We start from the raw sequence: 6,093 nt of genomic DNA, 5'->3' as shown, positions 1-6,093 counted from the left end.
GTCCAGCGGAACAAAAGAGGGAGGTTCTCTCTCTCTCTCTCTCTCTCTCTCTCTCTCTCTCTCTCTCTCTCTCCCTCTCTCTTCCCCAGCACACAAGTCATATGTGGGCTTCTGATCCAGCCATCTTTCCTTAGGCCTCCTTTTTGATCTGGCTCTTCTCCTCAGCATTGGCATGAGGGCTGTTTGAGTCCTTTCAGACAATTTATAGTCCATAGACACCAACACATGACTGTGGTGGAACTTGTGGCGGTGGTGCCTGGTTAGCTGTGTTCCATAGTCATTGGGAAAGACAAAGAGGTCCCATTCAAAGTTTGAAGTGGCCATTTAAAACTTCAGGACCGGCCAGATAGCTCAGTGGACTAAAGTGCCTACTTAGGCAGAGTGCAGCGGCCAGTGTTTGATCCCCTGTGTGCCATGCTAGCCCTGTCCCTTGGGTACCTGAGATGGCAATTGAGACTGGGTGTGGTGGTGCGCACCTGTAATCCCAGCGCCTGAGAGACTGAACACAGGGGAATCACTGGGAGTCCAATCTGCGTCCAGAGAACTTATACTAAAATACATTAAAAAGCCCTAAAATTTTAGAGTCCTTCATTATATTTTTTGAAAGGAGTGTTAGGTTCTGGATATATTTGTTAATATAATTCTTTTTTTTTTTTTTTTTCAGAATCCGGGGTTGAACTCAGGCTCTTGTGCTTGCCGGGCAAGCACTTATTCTACCCAGCCATCTCCCTGCCCCAGTGTAATTCTTGAGATGGCCCACATTCGCATGCTGGGCACCTCTTGGAAGGATTTTTATCTGAGTTGCTGGTGGGCAGGTGTCCTGTCTTAGTTTAGCAATCACATAAAAACACTGACGTTCTAGTCCACATCGGGAATGTCCCCCAGATCACATGTTCTCGAGGTCGGGTGCTGGAGGGTGGCTGCATCCTGGGGGCTCTGTACTTCTCACGCACTGAGTCCCTGCTGAGTCGCAGCTCAGTGAGGGGCAGGAGGCGGGCCGCGGGCAAGTGCGAGTGGCTGAGGCCAGCCTCTGGCAGCAGCACCTCGCTCCCAGCTCTAGGCTCACTGTGCTCCCGGCTGGCATGAGGTGGGCGGCTCTCCTCCACCACAGGCCCTTCTACCCTACCAGATCTGCCTTCGCGCCAGCAACCATGAACTGATTCCCCCAAACTGCAAGCCCAATTAGAACACTCCTTTACTCCAGGGAGGTCAGATCCTCTCCCAGCAGCAGGGAACACATCACAGCTTACCTCATTAGAATCCAAGCTGGCCGCTAGGGGATGCAGTACTGTGCCTGCCTGAGTCCCCACCAAGTCTCCAGAAGGTGATTTCTTTGCTTCCGTTGCTTCCTGTGGAAAGGGATGAAGAGATTCCTGTGACCAAGTCAGGGCTTTGTCCTGAGACTGTTAAACACAGAAGTTCTTGTGCAAGCTCCAGAGCCTTCTGCAGCTGCATGGCTTTCTTCTTGGGAGGCCCTACTCCCTCCTGCCTGAAGGAGGCTGTCGAGGCCCTCACTGCCCCCACCCAGCACTTAGGCCCCTGTGCTGGGCTGGAGAGACACAGACCTGGGTCGCAGGGTCACTGCTATGCTTCCTGCAAATGTGTAGGCTTGGGGCTTTGACCTCTCCCTGCTGAGTCCATGTGCTGAGAGCCTTGTGGAGGAGGCCGGTGAATACAGGGAAGTGCAGTACCCAGACTTGGCCCAGCCTGCCTCAGCCTGAAGCTTTGGGGGATTATGATGACATCCCATCCTGTGCTCCTTCAATGGGGGATACTCACAAGAATGGAAGGTTCCAGAGTTCTCCCCAATGGGGAGATACCGCCTGCAGTCCTGAACATCGGGGAGCACCTTTTCATTTGAAGGGGACTTAAATCTTTCACCAGCCTTTTCTCTATGTGGCTTTTACTTAAAAATGAATAAGCAAAAATATCATTGTAGTGATTTCCATTTTCTTGAGATGGATTTCTGTTTTGCTCCCTGAGGTTGACAGCAGATCACATTCATGGAAATCAATCAAAGTGGATTTTGCAGAGATACTAGAAAAACCCCATGCCAGCTTGAACTCCTCTGTGCCGTAAGTACAGTGTGAGTAGCTGCCAGCGAGAGGAGGACAGACCCCAAGCCAGTTATTGATTCCTGGATCTGTCTTTTAAGTCAGCAAGCCACAGCTGTACTATGTGCTTTGGCACCCAGAATGTGACCGTGGAGAATGTGGGGCACATGCACACGATACACTGCCAAAGCGGGGATGCTAACCATGGTGTAGAGCTAAGAGGGAAGCCAGAGCTTTAATCAACAGGTCAAGTCCAAGTTTCCATGTGCTATAGTTTGGCTCTTGAGTGTCCCCCAAGGGCTCACACTTGGTCCTGAGCCTGTGGTGCTGGGGGGGGGGCGCAGTCTTGGAAGAGGTTTGCGGGTCACTGGGGGCTCCACTCTCCAAGGGCACAGTGCGACTCTGGTCTCTTTTTCTATGTCTCTTTTGCTTCCAGGCCATGCGGTGAGCTGCTGTGTTCTGCTAAGTTCTTCCTACCACAGTACAAAGACAGTGCCCAGGAGCCTCTGACACTGGGAGCCAGAGCGAACCTTTTCTCTTTAGAAGTGGATTACCTCTGATTTTACATAATGACAGCAGCTGTCTAATCACCCATGAGCCTGTCTCTTAGGTCACCCCAGGGGCAGTGTTGTGATGTACTGACGCCGTCCATGCTTCTGAGGCAGAACCTCAGAGCCACAGAAAGAGCAAGCTTGAAAACAAACTCCACGGCATGTGCTGTTGGGGCGGTGGTGCCACCACGCTGCCTTGACACCAAAGCTACACGGAGGCCCAACACCAGGGTCTTTGTCGCCCCTCCGTTGTGCCTTCTGAACGTCCCTTGGGTGCTGCTGTGGCTGGCAAAGTATTCACATCTCATGAGCACACTGAAAGGGCATGCTACAGCCTTCTTCTGGGTACTGATCTATTTTAGAGGTACATGTCTGTGGCGCACAATGTTCATACTCCTTGTGCGGTGTCGGACCTAACACACCTGGCATCCTTTTCATCCCTTTCACTCCTGTCCATTCCCCGTCCATTCCCTGCCCTCTATGTCTTGCACTCCTTCCCATTTGACAAAGCTCTGTCACCCTTCATCCTATGATCTTTTATTTTGGTTCTTTATTTATGGTTTGGATTTCTCATAGACGAGAAACCATGCTATATTTGTGTGTCTCCATTTTTGAAAAGCAAATTGACAAGTCAGTACTTTCCTTGGGGAAATGGAGCAATCACGTTAGAATACAGCCCGTGAAGAGGTGTGCAGGGCCTGCCTGAACTAGGACATCGTTGAGAAAGGCCACCGAGGCAGGAGTCAGCAGCTAGCTCAGTTCTAGGCCAGAGGTTAGCAAGCCTTTCTGTAAAGAGGCAAGGCCAGACAGCAACTAACTGTGACTTCTAAAAGAGTCCTTTTAGAGAGCTTACCTAGCTCTCCACACTAGCATAAAAGCAGAATAAATGATATTTAAATAAATCAGCACAGCTCTGTCTCAATACACCTTTATTTTGAACGGCAAGGACCACTTTGGCCAGCTGGCTATAGCTCACTGACTCCTACTATCATCTCCTGCACAAAGTATTTCATGTGTGGAAAATTTTAAAATTCAGCAGACAGTAATTAGTGTCCATTCTGTGCTGCTGTACATACAGAGATGAACTAAGGCCCAGTGTAATGCGCACGCGCTGTTCTTTACTGGCATCCAGCAGCGGGGAGTCCGAGCAGCAGGATTTCCTCCTTGGGAGAGGCTCTCTTGTGCATCCTCCCAACCTGCTCACCCTCATACTCCAGCTGCCAGTGGGGCCAGAAGATGGTGAGCTTGTCCTTGAGACAGACAGCAAGTTCTCACGGAGCTCCAACGTGTGCCCTGTGAGACCCTCACACCTGCCCTATCTAATCCGTCTTCACAGCAAGCCAGTGAGCTGAGCCCCATTAGTCCTAGCATACACATGAGACCGTTTGGGCCCCATGAGGTAGAGCCACTTCTGTTCATTCCACGCTAGTTGGTAGTGGAGCTTGGGTCCAACCCAAAACCACAAGAACATTATCACAGATGTCATACACAGCAGATTTTCTTTGAGCATAAATAGTTTATTTTGCAAAGAGGAGAAAAGATAGGAAACATCTTGACTCCAAATGAGGGAGCAGAGAGCGGGACTGGGTGTGCATGACCACTTTAGGGTGGGTTTTGTTTTGTTTTGTTTTGTTTTGCTTTGTCTTAACATTAACATTGCGGCCATGAGCTGGAAAGGGCATGCATTCTCCATTCTTTTTTCATTATTTGAGAATTGTTGCAACCATTATGTGAAACCAATAAAAAGAGAGAAAAAAAATTAAATGTCATCTGGCAGGCAATGCCCGGTTGAGGAGCAGCGCAGGGCTCCTGGGAGAACAATATGCATTTTGTAAAATTTCTTAAGAGACAATTTATGGTTTTGAGAAAACAAAACAGGAAATTGAATTAAAAGGAGAAACATATTTAAATAATGCTCTAGTGATGACATAATCAAAGTCTAAAAATCACAACGTAGACTCGGGCATTGTCAGTACAAGATTTGTCTGGCCTCGGCGGGCAGTGCCCATGAAGGAAGAAGGTGTTTTATTTAATTTTTGCCACATCAGAGCTTTTGAACAGATGATGAAAAATCAACTTCCTAATGGGAACAACAGCCCTACATATAAGGCGCCTGGTGCACCTTTACTGAAAACTGCAAGACACGCCCTTCACTCTGACCTTCTGTATCCTGGTGCTTGTTTTCAGATCAGCAAAATTTTACCAGGAGAGAAGTTCAGAGAAGACCTAACAGCTATCCTTTTTTTCTGTGCTTATGGCTTCTTTATGGAGTCAGCAATGTGAAAAGTACTTTATAAGAGAAAATAGCTTTCTATCAAAGAAAGAAAACCAATCAGCATTTACTACAGTCAGGAGTAAATACACACACATACCTTTTGTTAATGTCCTGGTTAATAAAAACAAGTTTCAGAAAAAAACAGTTGATTCCTTATTCAAATCAGTTTCCATCCATATAATCTCCAACTAATTTTCATTTGGTTTTCCATGATTGTAGAAGAGCAGAGAGTAAGAGAGAAAAATCAATGGTTACTTGAGTAAGTTTAAATTCTGAATTTTACTCAGTGCTGTGGCGGGGAGGATCTTTAATGAGTTACATTTATACCTAAAGAAGAGTTTTGCATGCTGTATTTTCTTTACTCTTCATTCAGAGTGTATGAGTTGATTTACTGCACAGCCTCTGAGTTCTAGTGCTGTTACTGAAGTGTTCTGTTATGTCTTTTCTGCTGACCGCTAACCTCCCTTCCTGATGTGCCCTCAGAGAGCGCCCCTGAGTCACTGACCGTCCAGGAAGTCAACTGCATTTCATCCTCTCCATCGGAGCAGAAATCCCTTGGTGTGAGAGCTATAGGTGATGCCTTTTGCATCCACAGCCCCCGGGACACAGTACAACATTTTCAAAAGGTCAGCGGAGGAACCAGAAAGGAACTACAGAAATTAGACGGAGCTTGAAGCTCTACAGAGGCGGGAGGGGTACGGAAAATCCTTTGCAGCGCGGTCGCCTTAGCTCCACCTGCACAAGCCCAGCTCTGTGCTTCGGCAGGGCTCTTGCTCTGCCAGCAGGGTGCAACAGAGTGCCAGAGGGACCCTCAACCTCGTGAGGCCTTGCACCTTCTGCCCTTGAGCCCCTGGAATGCAGCCACCTGGCCAGGCCACGCTGCTGGAGACATGGGCCTTGCTGACAGTGACTTACCCAACTCAGGAAGTTGGTGACATCACTTGGCCCACAAAGCCACACAAAAGGGGGCATTTGTGCTGGTCTATGGGATGCGCAAAGACTTTCCCATGGGAATCATTGGAGTCGGTGAAGCTTTCAAGTCTGGGCCACAAAGTTCTTCTATAGAGTGGTAGATAACTGCTACCTAAGAGCTTTTGGAAGTGAACTGGTTTTATCTTCCACATCCTTGAAGTGAATAAAACCAGACAATTTAATCATAAGAAATCAACTAGAAGCCAGCCGCTTGAATTCCTCAGAGCCGAACATATCTCCG

The sequence above is a fragment of the Octodon degus genome, unplaced genomic scaffold (genome assembly GCF_000260255.1).
Source record: "Octodon degus isolate 3935 unplaced genomic scaffold, OctDeg1.0 scaffold00017, whole genome shotgun sequence".
Lineage (NCBI taxonomy): Eukaryota > Metazoa > Chordata > Mammalia > Rodentia > Octodontidae > Octodon > Octodon degus.
Note: the sequence above shows the minus strand (reverse complement) of the source record.